General features: G+C 44.2%; 1 protein-coding gene across 3 annotated transcripts in view; it reads right to left on the bottom strand.

Moving 5' to 3' along the window:
• Window positions 1-18,630, bottom strand: part of LOC137541325 (uncharacterized) — a 107,400-nt gene that overhangs the window by 40,942 nt on the left and 47,828 nt on the right. The window contains exon 1 of one of the 3 annotated variants that reach the window (XM_068262574.1): window positions 2,529-2,582. The exons of the other annotated variants lie outside the window; for them this stretch is intronic. The gene's annotated coding sequence lies outside the window, so the exon portion shown is untranslated. Of the gene's footprint in view, window positions 1-2,528; window positions 2,583-18,630 lie in introns of those variants that run through there. 3 annotated transcript variants of the gene reach the window in all.

Genomic DNA, 18,630 nt, shown 5'->3' with positions numbered 1-18,630 from the left:
GTAACAATAATGGCTGTGAATCAACGATTTCCCCACCAAATAACTCCTGCGAACTGTCAAATGCAGTGGATGTGGTACTTGGAGTAGTGCTGGTGGCTGCGGAAGATGAGGTGTTCTGTGTTAAATAGTCAACCACATCCTGATAATCTTGGAAGTTGATGGGACGTGCCTTCTTCTGAGCACTGTACTTTGGTCCAAGGCCGCACGAAATCACATCAGCATGACCTCGCACAGACCTGCCGTGTGGCCTTGCTCTGGGTCTGCCTCTACCTGTTTTGTCCATTTTGTCCATATCGGGGGGGGGGGGGGGGGTGAAGTGAAAGGTGTGCACTGCCTTGAGTAATACAATATGCAGTCACACAGGTGCAGATAACAGGTATGCACGGAGTGCTATATCACACTGCGTGCACTCACATAGGTAGGTGGGTGCACTGAACACAACAGGTAGGTATATGCAGTGATGGTATTACAAATGTGCACCCATCACACATACACACAGGTACCGGACAGGCACAGTGACACTGCGTGCGCTCACGTAGGTGGGTGGGTGCACTGAAGTGAACAACAGGTAGTAGGTATAAGCAGTGATGGTTATTACAATGTGCACCTGTCACACACAGGCAGGTACCGGACAGGCATAGTGACACTGCGTGCGCTCACATAGGTGGGTGGGTGCACTGACTGAAGTGTACAACAGGTAGGTATATGCAGTGATGGTATTACAAATGTGCACCCATCACACATACACACAGGTACCGAGCAGGTACAGTGACACTGTGTGCGCTCACATAGGTAGGTAGGTGCACTGAAGTGAACAACATGTAGTAGGTATATGCAGTGATGGTTATTACAATGTGCACCTGTCACGCACAGACAGGTAACGGACAGGCACAGTGACACTGCGTGCGCTCACGTAGGTGGGTGGGTGCACTGAAGTGAACAACAGGTAGTAGGTATATGCAGTGATGGTTATTACAATGTGCACCTGTCACACACAGACAGGTACCGGACAGGCACAGTGACACTGCGTGCGCTCACGTATGTGGGTGGGTGCACTGAAGTGAACAACAGGTAGTAGGTATATGCAGTGATGGTTATTACAATGTGCAGCTGTCACACACACAGGTAGTCTCAACAAGATTAGCTCTCAAAAGAGCTGTTGAGGGGTGCTTTTTTAGCAATAAGAATCAGCAAGGAGCAAGCTAAGAAGCCTACAAGAGCCTAACTAATCTTTCCCTATGAGAGTCTGCAGCAGCTTTCCCTTCTCGAATGAATGCAGGCACACGAGTGAGTCCAATGCCTGACGCTGCCTGCCTTTTATAAGGGGGGGTGGGGCTCCAGGAGGGAGTGTAGCCTAATTGGCTACAATGTGCCTGCTGACTGATGTAGAGGGTCAAAGTTGACCCTCATGATGCACTATGGGGGCGAACAGAACTTCTGGAAAAGTTCACGGTTCTACGGAAGTTCGCCGGCGAACCGTTATATGTTGTGTGTGTGTATGTATACACGCACACATACACACAGTGGGATGCGAAAGTTTGGGCAATCTTGTTAATCGCCATGATTTTCCTGTATAAATCGTTGGTTGTTACGATAAAAAAATGTCAGTTAAATATATCATATAGGAGACAAAGTGGTATTTGTGAAGTGAAATTAAGTTTATTGGATTTACAGAAAGTGCACAATAATTGTTTAAACAAAATTGGGCAGGTGCATAAAATTTGTCATTTTATTCCAAAACCTTTAAACTAATTATTGGAACTTAATTTGGCTTTGTAAGCTCAGTGACCCCTGACCTACACACACAGGTGAATCCAATTATGAGGAAATATTTAAGGGGGTAATTGTAAGTTTCCCTCCTATTTTAATTTTCTCTGAAGAGGGTCTCAAAACAACTCTTAGATGACCTAAAGACAAAGATTGTTCACCATCATGGTTTAGGGGAAGGATACAGAAAGCTGACTCAGAGATTTCAGCTGATTGTTTCCACAGTTAGGAACATATTGAGGAAATGGAAGATCACAGGCTCAGTTCAAGTTAAGGCTCGAAGTGGTAGACCAAGAAAAATCTCGGATAGACAGAAGCGACGCATGGTGAGAACAGTCAGAGTCAACCCAAAGACCAGCACCCAAGACCTACAACATCATCTGGCTGCAGATGGAGTCACTGGGCATCGTTCAACCATTCAGCGCACTTTACACAAGGAAATGCTGTATGTGAGAGTGATGCAGAGAAAGCCTTTTCTCCATCCACAGTACAAACAGAGCCGCTTGAGGTATGCTAAAGGCACATTTGGACAAGCCTGCTTCATTTTGGTAGAGAGAGATGGGGAGAAAGAGGGAAAGGGGGACAGAGAGAGAAAGGGGGCAGATAGAGGGGGGAGAAAGAGAGGGAGGGGCAAAGAGCCAGGGGAAAAAAGGGGGAGGGGGCAGAGAGAGAAGGGGTGAGAGAGGGGTCAGGGAGAAATGGAGAGAAAGAGAGAGGGAGAGACAGAGAAGAGAGAGAGTGGGTGGGAGAGAGAGTCTTACTAAAGCCTTCTGTCTCCTTCCTCCACACGCTGCCTGGATCAGGATGTCAGCTCCAGCAGCACGGTAGCTGCAAGACCTTTGATCTCATCTGACCTCACAGGAGGAGGATCTGCCAGAGGCACAAATGCTGCTAAATACTAAATAGCAAAAGGGAGGGAGGGGAGAGAGAAATCCAGCTCAAACTGAAGTCACAGGGGACGGAGACAGAATAGTGTCCTGTGACTTGCGGAGGATAGGAAGCTGGGCAGCATTACAGGTGCAGCTCACAGCTTGTGATGGTCACATGCTGCAGTAGGCGATTTCTAACTGTACTTAAAGGGAACCTTAACTGAGAGGGATATGGAAGTGTACTTTTATACAATACCAGTTGCCTGGCAGTCCTGCTGATGTATTTGGCTGCAGTAGTGTCTGAGTCACAACCCTGAATCAAGCATGCAGCTAATCCAGTCTGACTTCAGTCAGAGCACCTGATCTGCATGCTTGTTGAGGGGCTGTGGCTGAAAGTATTAGAGAGACAGGATCAGCAGGAGAGTCAGGCAACTGGTATTATTTTAAAAGTAAAAATCCATATAATTCTCAGTTTAGGTTCCCTTTAAAGGGACACTTAAGTCAAACAAAAAAAATGAGTTTTACTCACCTAGGGCTTCCAATAGCCCCCTGCAGCTCTCCGGTGCCCTCGCCGTCTCCCTCCGATCCTCCTGGCCCCGCCAGCAGCCACTTCCTGTTTCGGTGACAGCCGGAGCTGACAGGCTGGGGATGCGAGTGATTCTTCGCGTTCCCATACACATTAGCACCCTCTATGCTGCTATATGGTATATGATATATGCTATAGCAGCATAGATGGCGCTATTGTGGCCAGGAACGCGAAGAATCACTCGCGTCCCCAGCCTGTCAGCTCCTGTCACCGAAACAGGAAGTGGCTGCCGGCGGGGCCAGGAGGATCGGAGGAAGACGGCGAGGGCACCGGACAGCTGCAGGGGGCTTTTGGAAGCCCCAGGTGAGTAAAACTCATTTTTTTTTTACTTAAGTGTCCCTTTAAGGCTGAAAAAGCTGGAGCCAGGCAGGCATGTGCCGTGCGCAGCAGATTATAGGGAAGGGGGTCTCGTTCTTCTCAGCGCCTGCGCACTGGGGGCTCTCATGCTTCCATCAGCCCCAGCAGCACCGCAAGACCTCTCCATCCACTACAGTCTCCTGGCCTGTGCTGTGCAGACGTGACGTCACGCGTGTCGTCACGTCAGTGAAGTTGATTGACAGGTGGGGCACTGTTGCGAGATCCACCCGCTCTCCCCCGCCACATCTAAGTTTGAAGCCTGAACTGCCTGGGACTCAGGAGTGAGAGTCTGCCTACTGGCTGCCAGGTGCAGGCAGGCTTGCTCAAGTCCAGGCAGCTTCACTCCATTGCCGCCGTGCACACCGCCGATCTCCTCCAGTCCTCCGGGCTCCCTCCTCCTCGTAGTAGCCAGGCAACTGCGGCCGCCTCCACCTGACCTGCTCTGCTCACAGCGCAGACAGAGCAAAGCGGCCAGCAGGGCGGGCATCTGCGGGCAGCTCAGCCGACAGCGACAGGTGCAGTTACCCTGTCACCCGCCCCATAGAAGGTAGCAAATTTCGTTGCCCTAGTCCTGGGCCTTCCCACAACTCCAGCCCTACTGACGTCATCATGCACCTCAAGCAGCGCAGTAGGCTGTGCTTGAGGTGAACAGCTACCATTATGCCTACTGCGCACGCGCTGGCCACGGACGTCAGGCAGAATTACAGGGGGTCCAGGGAGGGCACTCACATAACAGGTGACGTCACCCTGTAATTAAACGGCCTACCGGTGGTTCTCCCGAGCCCCCAGCTCAGTACTACCCTGACCGGGAGAACAGTTCCCGGCGAACTTCCGCCGCTTGCCTGTTCACATTTAGGGCTTGATTCACTAAACCGTGATCACTCATATCGCAGTCATTTTCGTGAAAATTCGCAATCAGGTGCGTTAAAACGGCCGTGATAGGAGTTATCACAGTTTAGTGAATCAAGCCCTGATTGTGACATTTCCTGTTAAAAGTTTGCGCTCACATTTAACATTAAAGTCAATGGCTGCAGACTTTAGCAGGTAGTTGCAGAACCCCTGTAAGTGATAGAAACATCAGTCTGTTAATAGAGCAATGGGGAGCCTTGAAGGGGTATTTAAAAATGCTTTGTTCTCATAGTATAACAGAGCACCAGCCCGTGCAGACAATGCACCGCCAGCTCCCGCTGTCCTCCCCACATGTCCACATCTATCGCACCTACCCATGCTGGCATGCATGGGTGCTCTAGGTGCTGGCATGCGTGGGTGCTCTAGGTGCTGGCATGGGTGGGTGCTCTAGGTGCTGGCATGGGTGGGTGCTCTAGGTGCTGGCATGTGTGGGTGCTCTAGGTGCTGGCATGCATGGGTGCTCTAGGTGCTGGGATGGGTGGGTGCTCTAGGTGCTGGCATGCATGGGCGCTCTAGGTGCTGGCATGCATGGGCGCTCTGGGTGCTGGCATGCATGGGCGCTCTAGGTGCTGGCATGGGTGGGTGCTCTAGGTGCTGGCATGGGTGGGTGCTCTAGGTGCTGGCATGGGTGGGTGCTCTAGGTGCTGGCATGCGTGGGTGCTCTAGGTGCTGGCATGCGTGGGTGCTCTAGGTGCTGGCATGCGTGGGTGCTCTAGGTGCTGGCATGCGTGGTGCTGGCATGTGTGGGTGCTCTAGGTGCTGGCATGGGTGGGTGCTCTAGGTGCTGGCATGCGTGGGTGCTCTAGGTGCTGGCATGCATGGGTGCTCTAGGTGCTGGCATGCGTGGGTGCTCTAGGTGCTGGCATGCGTGGGTGCTCTAGGTGCTGGCATGCGTGGGTGCTCTAGGTGCTGGCATGCATGGGTGCTCTAGGTGCTGGCATGCATGGGTGCTCTAGGTGCTGGCATGGATGGGTGCTCTAGGTGCTGGCATGCATGGGTGCTCTAGGTGCTTGCATGCATGGGTGCTCTAGGTGCTGGCATGGGTGGGTGTGACAAGTGTGGGAGGACGAGGAGAACAGTGGGAGCCGGCGGTAAAGTGTCGGGAGAAATGAGCCTATAAAAGCTTGGTGTGGGTAGGGATGATCAATTTCGCCTATACGTAATTACGATTTGTACATTTAATTGATTTTGTCAGTCATTCGTAAATTTACATAAAATTGTGCGTCATTTTCGCGTAATTTTGTGCCAACTTTGGCAGTGAATAGTAAAGCTTCCGTACATGCTACTGACAACTAAATTGCCACATATGTTAAGAATGGTGGGTACAAGTCAATAAAGAATTTTGCAAAAAAAAACAACAAAGGGTTTGTAAACTCAGAAAAACGACAATTTAAAAACCATTTTTCTTGGCGTTTTTACAATTGATTTTCTCAATAACTACAAGGTCTTTTTGAAATTTGTTTTTGACTTATACCCATTATTCTCTTCAACATATTGTATGTAGCAATTTTGGTGGCAATAGCATGTATGGGGGCTTTGCTGTTAACCACTAAAGTCGGCATAAAATTAGACGATTTTTGGCAAAAATTATGCGAAAAATTATGCGAAATTATGAAATATTACTATTACATACAAAATTACGATTTTCCCAGAAATTTCGCATTACGATTACAATGCATAATTGCGAATTTCGATGCAAAATTTTGCATATGCGAAATTTCGGCCCACCACCTGGTGTGGGACATTTCTGAGGATACTGGCGTGGGAATATTAAAGGTAAATATTCATGGTTAATTAAGAACTACCTAACGACCGCGTCATGCCAATGGGCGTGAACGTGGCGGCAGCCCCAGGACCGTTAGGTCCTGGGGCCGGATAATGCAGGAGATCGCGTGCAGGCTTTGCACACAACTCCTGCTTGGGGGGCGGAGCATCGCCTCGCGTTCAGTCTCCGAGCGGCCGTCTTCCTACTGAGTACAGCGCTGCGATCAGCTGGGCACAAAAGAGCGATCAGCAGTGATAGGCTGAAGCCTATCACTGCCGACTGAGGAGGGAGCAAAACGTGTATTTAAAAAAAAAAAAAAAAAAACTGTAAATATTTACAATAAAAAATAAACAACTGGGGGGCGATCAGACCCCACCAATAGAAAGCTCTTTTGGTGGGGAGAAAAGAGGGGGCAATCACTTGTGTGCTGAGTTGTGCGACCCTGCAGCTATGCCTTAAAGCTGCTGTGGTCAGTTATGTAAAAATTGCCCTGGTCTTTAGGGGGGTTTAACACTGCAGTCCTCAAGAGGTTAACAGGACCCGTCACTAGGGGGAGCCGCGCAGCTTCCCCTAGAGACGGCTCCTGTTAATGATTCATTGAGTCATGGGAAATGACTCATTGAATCATTAACAGGCTCCTGTTAATGATTCAATGAGTCATTTCCCATGACTCAATGGAAGGTGAGTTGCTCTGCAGTTATTGTTACCGGGGGAGCTGGGACCCGGCAGACCACACAGGGGGACAAGGCAGGGAGTCCCCGACAATGCGGAGGATCGGCGGTTCGCATTGGTGGGCGGTTTTGAAGTCGGGGATTCCCTGCCTTTGGAATATAAGACGCAGGCACTTTTTCTTCCTATTTTTGGGGGAGAAAAAGTGCGTCTTATATTCCGAAAAATACGGTACTTTTTTGTTTTTGTTTTAATACTCTAATTCTCTATAAACTAAACAAGCCCTGCCCACAGTTTTCAGAGAGCCTTGGCAGTAGCAAGGGCTCATGGGGGCTCAGTCTGGGCAGGAGGAGGGGGAGATGTTACTAGCCATTGATTTCAAAGTCAGAGGGGAGGAGGGAGGAGGGGGGGGATTAGGTTTTTTTCACAGTCTGAGTGCTGATGGTGCAGATAAGCTTGGCTGTGTGTAATGTTTACAAACAACATGGCTGCTGTCGTATCACAGGAAGAAATAATCATATTCTATTAAAGCTGTATGCAGACAGATTTGCTGTTTAAACCATCTAAACTGTACATAAGATATATGTAACTGTACATATAGACAAGTTACTTGTTATAGTTAGTTTTTCATCTCGGATCTGCTTTAAGGACCAGGGCCTTTTGTTCCATTCAGACCACTGCAACTTTAACGGTTTATTGCTCGGTCATACAACCTACTATCTAAATTAATTTTACCTCCTTTTCTTGTCACTAATACAGCTTTCTTGATATATGGAGATCATATAATATTGGTTGCAGACAGTACACCTTCTTTTCTCATCCCCATCAATCTTATGCCCGCTTAGATTATATTTATTTATCTCCCATAATCGCATCCAACTCCTCCACTTCAGACATTGTCACCTGTAGTTGGTCAGACCATCACATGGTTTTATCATCCTTGGTAGGCTTTGGCTTGCCCTTTAATCCTGGTAATTGGAGGCTTAATGACTCTCTCCTAGCGGAGGAATCAGATAGAATTTTAGTAAGGGGTGAGATGGAGGAATACTTTTTTTTTAATAGTGAAAATAATACTTCTCCCATTCTAAGATGGGTGGCTCATAAGCATGAGAGGCATTTTTATTGCAAAGGCTGCTAAGGCTAAAAAACTGAGATCACAAAAAATTCTTACACTATCGACAGAACTGGATCTATTATATAAGCGCCACTTCGGGACTACCTCTAGAGAGATTTTACATGAGATTAATTTGAAACGAACTGAACTGAATTCTATTCTTGATAATTCGCATGCTAGAGCATTGAAATTTTCTAAAGCTAGATTTTTATTGTGTGGAAGTAATCCTTCTACCCAGTTTGCTCGCAAGCTTAATCAATATTATAAGCCCCCACATGTTTATAAATTGAAAAACACTAGAGGCATAGAAGAAGTGTTACCTCCCAAAGTTTTAAAAATCTTTGAGGAATACTATCAAAACCTTTTAGGGTCAGAGATAACATCTAATACTACTGAGCTTAAATCTTGGTTAGATTCCCTTCAGTTGCCCACATTGACCTCGGAACAACTACAATCCCTCAATGCTCCAATTTCCTCTACAGAAGTAATAGCAACGATAAAATCTCCTAAATCTTCCACTGCCCCCGGCCCAGATGGGTTTTCTCCGCTATACTATAAAAAATTTGCTGACACATTGTCACTCCCCTTGACCTCTATGTTTAACGCTATTCTACAGGGTGAGAAACTTCCTTCAGAAATGCTCCTGGCAAACATGACCCTACTTCCTAAACCAGATGCCGACCACTCTTCCCCTGCGGGTTTTAGACCAATTTCAATCCTGAATAATGATATCAAACTCTTTGCTAAAATTTTGGCGTCGCGATTAGGTACCATGGTGGGTGATTTGGTTGCTCCTTCCCAGACTGGTTTCATCCCTGGTTGACAAGGCTCTGATAATGTAAGATTGGCAATTAACATTCTACAAGATCAGAGATTAAGAAATCAAAGTTTCTGATGTTGGGTCTTGATATCAGTACAGCATTTGATTCTGTGGGTTGGCAATATTTGATCACTGCCCTGGAGAGCTTCGGCCTAACCGGTTCCATCATTACAGCAGTTCTAGCTTTGTACGATTCCCCATCTACCGTGATTCGCATCCCTGGGGCTTCTTCCATTCCCATTCATCTTAAACGAGGCACCCGTCAGGGGTGTCCTCTCTCCCCATTGCTGTTCGCCCTTGCGTTAGAGCCTTTGGCGGTGGCGATTAGACAACATCCCAATATCTATGGATATGGTATTGATAATATTAAGCTTTCTTTGTATGCTGACGATGCTCTCCTATTCCTGACTAGACAATTAACCTCTTTACCTAATCCTTCCAATTATTAGAGACTTTTGCAAACTTTTCGGGGCTTAAAGTTAATTCGTCCAAATCTACAGCCCTCCCGATCAATCTATATCCACATACGATTAGATGGTTAGATTCTACTTACAGTTTTAAATGGAGTCACACTAAATTTAAATATCTGGGAATCTTTCTTACACCTTGGTTTGAGACCTATATGGAGCCAATTTTTCACATACAACTACTCAAATTACACAACTCTTGAAGATTTGGTCTACATATAAGGTGTCATGGCTGGGCAGAAATGTTGCTTGTAAGATGATTATCCTTCCCAAATTATTATATCTGTTTCGTATGCTTCCTATAACTATAACCAAAAAATCCATATCTATTATCCAATCACAAATCAATAAATTTATTTGGGACGGTAAACCAGCTAAAGTCCGGGCACAGATTCTTTATAGACCCCCCTTGCAAGGAGGAATTGGCTTGCCGAGCCTATGGCATTATTACCTAGCCTCCAAACTTAGTCAATTGTTGGATTGGAACATAGATTCAAAGCCTCCGGCATGGTATCAGCTGGAATCTACCTCAGTTTTTCCTTTCCGCCTCAACTCACTAGCCACGATAGTTTCCAAGAAGGATTTGACAGTCCTTGCTGGCAGGAATAGGATTGTATCGTCATTGTGGGGACCGAGGCTGCACTAAGCAATTATAAGGAGTGCAATAAAAATTGTAAAAAAGAAATTAGGCAGGCAAAGATTGAAGCTGAAAAACAAATCGCTAAGGATATCAAATCTAACCCAAAAAAGTTTTACAAGTACATTAACTCTAAAAAAAGAAAGGTTGACTGTATAGGACTCCTAAAGGATGAGGGTGGGAACTCAATGGTGGATGACCAAGGTAAGGCAGAGTTATTAAATGCTTTCTTTGCTTCTGTCTTCACAAAAGAAACAGCACTGTTGCAAACTACAGAGGCGGAAGAGTCTCAATCTTCTAACTGTAATATTAAATACTTAACGCAGGAAGAAGTGAAGGCAAGACTAAATAAATTAAAAATAGACAAGGCACCTGGCCCGGATGGCATGCATCCTCGGGTCCTAAGGGAATTAAGTTCAGTTATAGATAAACCCCTTTATCTTATCTTTTGTGACTCTCTTGCAACTGGCAGAGTCCCAGTGGATTGGCGTACAGCCCACGTTTTCCCATTATTTAAGAAGGGCAAAAAATCTGATCCAGGAAATTATAGACCTGTAAGTTTAACATCAGTTGTATGCAAACTATTTGAGGGGTTACTAAGAGATACTATACATGACTTCATAGTAGAAAATAATCTTATTTCTCAGCATCAACATGGGTTTACTAAAGACAGGTCCTGTTTGACTAACATGCTTAGCTTTTATGAGGTAGTGAATGCTAATATGGATATTGGGAATGCTGTAGATGTGATATACTTGGACTTTGCAAAGGCCTTCGACACTGTTCCCCACAAAAGTCTGGTGCAAAAGTTGAGGATGCAAGGACTGGGGAAGAGTCTGTGTTCATGGATAGGGAACTGGCTAATGGACAGAAAACAAAGAGTTGTGGTCAATGGATCGTACTCAAAATGGGAGACTGTTAGCAGTGGGGTCCCACAGGGGTCTGTTCTGGGTCCAGTGCTTTTCAATTTATTTATTAATGACCTAGTAGATGCAGTAGTGAGCAATGTTGCTATTTTTGCAGATGATACAAAATTGTGCAGAATCATCAACTCTCAGGATGATAGTGTCATATTGCAACAGGATCTGGATAGGATGGCTATATGGGCACATACATGGCAGATGAAATTCAATGTTGACAAATGTAAGGTCATGCATTTTGGACGTACTAATGGTCTAGCACCATACAAAATAAATGGGATACAGTTGGGGACATCAAACTTGGAGAAGGACTTAGGAGTACTCATTGACAACAAGTTAAATAATCGTACTCAATGCCAAGCAGCTGCAGCTAAAGCTAACAAAATTTTAGGATGCATTAAAAGGGAAATAAAAACTCGAGATGCGAGCATAATATTGCCCCTGTTTAACTCTCTAGTAAGGCCACATCTGGAATATGGAATTCAGTTCTGGGCACCACATTACAAAAAAGATATTGCAGTTTTAGAGCAGGTGCAGAGACGAGCAACAAAATTGATACGTGGGATGGAAGGTCTCACTTATCAAGAAAGGTTAGATAAACTGGGTTTATTTAGTCTAGAGAAAAGACGCCTTAGAGGGGATCTAATTAACATGTATAAATACATCAGAGGGCAATATAATAGCTTGGCGGATGAGCTTTTTGTCCCTAGGCCTTCTCAAAGGACTAGAGGACATGATCTGCGCATGGAGGAAAAACATTTTAGCCATTTATTTATGAAAGGGTTCTTTACAGTTAGAGTGATTAAGATGTGGAATGCATTGCCACAGGAAGTCGTTATGGCAAACTCTATACCTGCGTTTAAAGGGGGCTTAGATGCTTTCCTTGCGTTGAAAGACATCCATGGCTACAATTACTAGGTAATGCCTAATGATGTTGATCCAGGGATTTTATCTGATTGCCATCTGGAGTCGGGAAGGAATTTTTCCCTTTAGGGGCTAATTGGACCATGCCTTGTAAGGGTTTTTTCGCCTTCCTCTGGATCAACAGGGATATGGGAGGGAGCAGGCTGGTGTTGTACTTTATACTGGTTGAACTCGATGGACGTATGTCTTTTTTCAACCAAAATAACTATGAAACTATATGTAATTGGCCAAACTTTGGATTTCTATAGCTTCTACATATAAACTTATGACTTTTCCCTCCTCCAGGATTTCTATCTTCGGTAATCCTCGGTTTGTTCCTGCTTTTAGGAACCCGCAGGTTTTCTCCTGGTGGAGGGATAAAGATCTCCACACAGCAAATAGGTTTTGGATAAGTGATGTTCCGATTACCTTTAACATGCTCAGATTTAGTAGAGACGCCCCTATGGAAGAAGCATATCGATTTTGCCAAATTAAACACTATTTCTCTTCAATCTTTTCCTCATCTCCAGTATATGACCCTACTATGTTTGAATCATTATTTTTTGGTTTTTCTCGTAGAAAAGGGTTAATCTCAATACTTTATGCTCTACTGCTAGGGCGTGATCATGATGATAAAATATCATATATGAGAGCTTGGGAGCGGGATTTAGGTATCCAATATGATCGCACTGATTGGTCTTCTGTCTGGACTGCTGTCTCTGGGGTGATCAAATCAAACATGGTAAAAGACACGGCTTACAAGATTTTGTTTCGGTGGTATTATACACCGTCTAAATTACATAAAATCTATCCTTCGGTCCCATCAGCCTGTTTTCGGGCCTGTGGTATGGAAGGCACATTGTTGCATGTTTTTTGGGATTGCCCCATTGCACAGCAGTTCTGGAACACATGGAAATCTATGGCTAAAGAGGTGTTTGGCTTTCCGATGTCCTTAACCGCTCCCCAGGCCCTATTGTATACACAGAATGATGATGTCCCAGGTAAATTTAGGCCATTATACAGATACATGTTATTGGCTGCTCAATGGTCCATTGCTTATAAATGGAAATCCACTGACCTTGATTTAGCATTGGTTACCCAACGTCTAGACCTTATGATGTTGATGGATCGAGTGTACTATCATAGTACTGAGAACATGACCAGATTTGATCTTATTTGGGAACTTTGGAGGGCTCATAGACATCTTTAGTCAACCCTGGACATGTGCGTATACTGCATTTAACTAGTCATACAGGTAACTTATACTTCAGGACTCCTGTTTCTAGTAGATGTATAAATTAAGGTTTTTGTTCTGTTTCTTTTTTATGTGCGGTGCTGGAGAGCAACTTAACTATGTTTAGAGACATTCGAGAAGGACCGATCCCTGGGATCTCTGCTGGAGGTACCCTGTGCCCCATTTCCCAGGTTGAATGGTCCAATTTTATGGGCCAAGCTCCCCGGCCGCATCCTTATTTTTTCGTTTTGTGTTTGTTTTTTTGCTTTTATTTTTAGGTTATGTTAATTAGACTCTCTTTACAAATCACTTGTATAATTGATGTGCTATTTGACTGGCATCGAATGTTGTTAAATTTGATAATCTGTTCAATAAAGCCTTTAATACAAAAAAAAAAAAAATACAGTTTTCTTTTGGTGCTATTTGATTGCTGCTGCGATTTTTAGTTTTTATTATATTCATCAAAAAAGACATGCATTTTGTCAAAAAATGATTTTTTTTACTTTCTGTGCTGACATTTTTCAAATAAAGTAAAATTTCCATATGCATTTTTGTCCAAATTTATTGTGATACAGGTCTTTGATAAAAAAAAAAAAAAATCAGTGTATATTTATTGGTTTGGGTAAAAGTTATAGCGTTTACAAACTATGGTGCCAAAAGAGAATTTTTCCATTTTGAAGCATTTCTGACTTTTCTGAGCACCTGTCACGTTTCATGAGGTGCTAAAATCCCAGGATAGCATAAATACCCCCCAAATGACCCCATTTTGGAAAGAAGACATCACAAAGTATTCACTGAGAGGCATGGTGAGTTCATAGAAGATTTTATTTTTTGTCACAAGTTAGCGGAAAATGAGACCAAAAAAAAAAATAGTTTCCATTTCTGCTAATTTGTGACAAAAAAAAAAATGAAATCTGCCACGGACTCACCATGCCCCTTTCTGAATACTTTGGGGTGTCTACTTTCCAAAATGGGGTCATTTGTGGGGTGTGTTTACTGTCCTGGCATTTTTGGGGGGTGCCAAATTGTAAGCACCCCTGTAAAGCCTAAAGGTGCTCATATGACTTTGGGCCCCTTAGCGCACCTAGGCTGTAAAAAGGGCTCACACATGTGGTATCGCCGTACTCTAAAGAAAGTTCAGTTTAGACTCACCGGTAATTAGGTTTCTAACCATTCCATTGTATGGCTGGAAAAGGAGAGACTCCAGGCTCCTCCTCCTGGGGAAACACAATTAGCAAGAAAAATTAAAAGCCCCCACCCTGCCCCTCCTGCCTTAGTATATTCATAAGTAAAAACGGCCACCAAGAAACCCAGTCGTGACTGACCACTAACTAACTTCTCCCACACCAACGTGTGATAAGGCAGAAGAAAGAATAAAAGACAGGGAGGAATGCTGTCCGCCGTACAATGGAATGGTTAGAAACATCATTACCGGTGAGTCTAAACTGAACTTTCTCTAACCATCCCATTGTATGGCTGGAAAAGGAGAGATAGGCAAGTAATCTCATACTCACATCAGGGAGGGACCGCTGCCTGCAAAACTTTGCGTCCAAATGCCATATCCTGTCCTGACAAGACATCCACCCTGTAATGTTTCATGAACGTTGTCGGTGTCTTCCAAGTGGCTGCCTGACATATCTATTGCCAAGAAGCACCTGCCTTCTCTGCCCATGAAGTAGCCATTGCTCTTGAAGAATGTGCGGTTAAAGTCTTAGGTACTTCTTTGTTATTTAACTGATAGGCTTCCATTATCACTCTTTTGATCCACCTAGCCAATGTTGATTTTGAAGCTTGGAGCCCTTTGTTTGGCCCTGAATATGTTATAAAAAGTCTATTTGATTGTCTAAATTCCTTTGTCTTGTTAAGATATTGTATAACTGCTCTTCTTACATCCAGGTTATTATATTGCCTTTCCTTGTCGTTTGTTGGACTTTGACAGAACCTGTTGAGTTCGGTGAAACTCAGTCACTACTTTCGGAAGATAGTTCTGGTCTGGAGTAAGTATAATTTTGTCTGGAAACACTGTGAGAAAAGGGTCTTTAATGGAAAAAGCCTGTATGTCACTTACTGTTTTCGCTGACGTGATTGCTATTAAAAATAGCGTCTTTAGCGTGAGTCTCCCCATGTCTAGTTCCTGTAAGGGTTCATACGGTGACTTAATCATCATCTGTAATACTAATGGTAAGTCCCATTGTGGAACTATCTGTTTTGATAGGGGTTGACCTTTCCACTGCCTTCAAACATTTTTTAAGCTAGAGTTTCTTTCGCCAAAGGCCTGTCCAGATATAGTGACAAGGCAGTGCATTGTACTCTGTGTTCTCACCGCCAACCCCATCTCTACTCCTTTTTGAAAAAAATCTAAAATATCTGCAATCCTGTGCCTGTCCTTTGTGCACCAAGCTAAATACACCTTCCATACCTTTCCATAAATTTTTCTGGTGACCGGCTTCCTGCATTTTAAGAGAGTCTGTACCACTTTTTCTGAAAGCCCCTTTCTTCTCAGCAGGTCTTCCTCAGAAACCACGCCGTGTAACTGAACAGACTGGGGTTGGGATGATATATTGGTCCCGGTGTATTAAATCTGCTCTGTTTGGAAGTCTCCAAAAAAGCCCTGCTGACTTTTCCCGCAGCTGTGTGAACCATACCCGTTTGGGCCACCAAGGTGCTATTAGAATCATATTTGCACTTTCTAGATCCCATTTCCTGATTGTGTTTGTTACTAGAGGTATCGGAGGGAACGCGTACACTGTGTTGTAAGGCCATGGTTGAGACAGGGCATCTACTGCTGTCGCTCGACCGTCTCTGTGAAGGGACATGAATACTTCCAGCTTCTTGTTGTCTGGGCTGGCAAACAGGTCTATCTCTGGCTTTAACCACCTTTCTGCTACTGCCCGAAATACTTGTTGATTTAGACTCCTTTCTGCCTGATCCACCTTTGTTCCGCTCAGAAAATCAGCCTCTATATTTAGACTGCCTTTGAGTTGAGTGGCCGCTATCGATCTGACATGTTCCTCTGCCCACTCTAGAATTTCTAGACTTAGAGTTAGCCGATTTTGTACTCTCGTTTCTCCCTGCTTGTTCAGATATGACACCGCTGTTATGTTGTCTGACAGGACTAACACGTCTCTGCCCTCTGACTGTGAAAGCCTTTTAACGCTAGCCCCACCGCTTTCAATTCCTTTGCATTTGACGACTGCTGTTGGTCGTTCCTGTTCCATCAACCCTGTAAGTGGAAACGTCTGCAAACTGCCCCCCATCCGCTGCTGCTTGCATCCGTCGAGATTGTTACCACTTCCTGCTGTGACCATCTCCTGTCCTTGGTGAGATTTCTCTTGCTTACCCACCATGCGAATTAGTTCTTCACTTCCTCTGGAATTTTTATGTGGGTGTCCAGAGATTTCTGAGATGTGTCCCAACTGTCTAGAAGGAAATTTTGTAGCTTTCTGCTGTGAAGCTGCACCCATGTGATAGCTGGGATCGCTGAGGTCATGAACCCTACCACTCATTAGTTGCCTTATTGTTACTGTTGGATGGCGTTGTAATTGGACTATTGCATCCAACAATCTCTGTCTCCGTGGGTAGAAAAATTTTGGCCTGATTCGAGTCTATTAGGTAACCTAGAAAGGTTACTTCCTGAGCTGGTACCAGGTTTGATTTCTGAAAATTGATGATCCATCCCAGCCTTGAGAACATTTGCATCACTATTCGTTTGTTACATAGTTACATAGTTACATAGTTATTTTGGTTGAAAAAAGACATACGTCCATCGAGTTCAACCAGTACAAAGTACAACTCCAGCCTGCTCCCTCACATATCCCTGTTGATCCAGAGGAAGGCGAAAAAACCCTTACAAGGCATGGTCCAATTAGCCCCAAAAGGGAAAAATTCCTTCCCGACACCAGATGGCAATCAGATAAAATCCCTGGATCAACATCATTAGGCCTTACCTAGTAATTGTAGCCATGGATGTCATTCAACCCAAGGAAAGCATCTAAGCCCCCTTTAAATGCAGGTATAGAGTTTGCCATAATGACTTCCTGTGGCAATGCATTCCACATCTTAATCACTCTTACTGTAAAGAACCCTTTCCTAAATAAATGGCTAAAACTTTTTTCCTCCATGCGCAGATCATGTCCTCTAGTCCTTTGAGAAGGCCTAGGGACAAAAAGCTCATCCGCCAAGCTATTATATTGCCCTCTGATGTATTTATACATGTTAATTAGATCCCCTCTAAGGCGTCTTTTCTCTAGACTAAATAAACCCAGTTTATCTAACCTTTCTTGGTAAGTGAGACCTTCCATCCCACGTATCAATTTTGTTGCTCGTCTCTGCACCTGCTCTAAAACTGCAATATCTTTTTTGTAATGTGGTGCCCAGAACTGAATTCCATATTCCAGATGTGGCCTTACTAGAGAGTTAAACAGGGGCAATATTATGCTCGCATCTCGAGTTTTTATTTCCCTTTTAATGCATCCCAAAATTTTGTTAGCTTTAGCTGCAGCGGCTTGGCATTGAGTACGATTATTTAACTTGTTGTCGATGAGTACTCCTAAGTCCTTCTCCAAGTTTGATGTCCCCAACTGTCTCTCATTTATTTTGTATGGTGCTAGACCATTGGTACGACCAAAATGCATGACTTTACATTTTTCAACATTGAATTTCATCTGCCATTTATGTGCCCATATAGCCATCCTATCCAGATCCTGTTGCAATATGACACTATCTTCCTGAGAGTTGATGATTCTGCACAGTTTTGTATCATCTGCAAAAATAGCAACATTGCTCACTACTGCATCCACTAGGTCATTAATAAATAAATTGAAGAGCACTGGACCCAGTACAGACCCCTGTGGGACCCCACTGCTAACAGTCTCCCATTTTGAGTATGATCCATTGACCACAACTCTTTGTTTTCTGTCCATTAGCCAGTTCCCTATCCAAGCACACAGACTCTTCCCCAGTCTTTGCATCCCCAACTTTTGCACCAGACTTTTGTGGGGAACAGTGTCGAAGGCCTTTGCAAAGTCCAAGTATATCACATCTACAGCATTCCCAATATCCATATTAGCATTCACTACCTCATAAAAGCTGAGCATGTTAGTCAAACAGGACCTGTCTTTAGTAAACCCATGTTGATGCTGAGAAATAAGATTATTTTCTACTATGAAGTCATGTATAGTATCTCTTAGTAACCCCTCAAATAGTTTGCATACAACCGATGTTAAGCTTACAGGTCTATAATTTCCTGGATCTGATTTTTTGCCCTTCTTAAATAATGGGAAAACGTGGGCTGTACGCCAATCCACTGGGACTCTGCCAGTTGCAAGAGAGTCACAAAAGATAAGATAAAGGGGTTTATCTATAACTGAACTTAATTCCCTTAGGACCCGAGGATGCATGCCATCCGGGCCAGGTGCCTTGTCTATTTTTAATTTATTTAGTCTTGCCTTTACTTCTTCCTGCGTTAAGTATTTAATATTACAGTTAGAAGATTGAGACTCTTCTGCCTCTGTAATTTGCAACAGTGCTGTTTCCTTTGTGAAGACAGAAGCAAAGAAAGCATTTAATAACTCTGCCTTACCTTGGTCATCCACCATTGAGTTCCCCCCCTCA

Source organism: Hyperolius riggenbachi, chromosome 12 (assembly GCF_040937935.1).
Source record: "Hyperolius riggenbachi isolate aHypRig1 chromosome 12, aHypRig1.pri, whole genome shotgun sequence".
Lineage (NCBI taxonomy): Eukaryota > Metazoa > Chordata > Amphibia > Anura > Hyperoliidae > Hyperolius > Hyperolius riggenbachi.
Note: the sequence above shows the minus strand (reverse complement) of the source record. Positions and strands in the feature narration are given on the sequence as shown.